We start from the raw sequence: 326 nt of genomic DNA, 5'->3' as shown, positions 1-326 counted from the left end.
GCACAGAAGGTAGATCCGGGAATCTCCCGCATCAAGAGGAACATTCAGAAAGGAATTGCGAATTGTTTCTCCATTAATGATCAAGGAGTCGTATACTTCGGGAATCGACTAGTGGTTCCCAAAGTGCGCAACCTAAGGCGATTAATCCTTAAGGAAGCTCATGAATCTCCTCTCACCATTCATCCCGGTAGCTCTAAAATGTATCAGGACCTACGCCAGAGGTTCTGGTGGACTAGGATGAAGAGAGAAATTGCTCAGTATATTGCAAATTGCGACGTCTGTCGTCGTGTAAAAGCAGAGCATCAACGGCCTGCTGGCACCCTTCA

Source organism: Triticum aestivum, chromosome 2B (assembly GCF_018294505.1).
Source record: "Triticum aestivum cultivar Chinese Spring chromosome 2B, IWGSC CS RefSeq v2.1, whole genome shotgun sequence".
In the NCBI taxonomy this organism is placed as follows: domain Eukaryota; kingdom Viridiplantae; phylum Streptophyta; class Magnoliopsida; order Poales; family Poaceae; genus Triticum; species Triticum aestivum.
The sequence above is the reverse complement of the archived record's forward strand: the minus strand, read 5'-3'. Positions refer to the sequence as shown.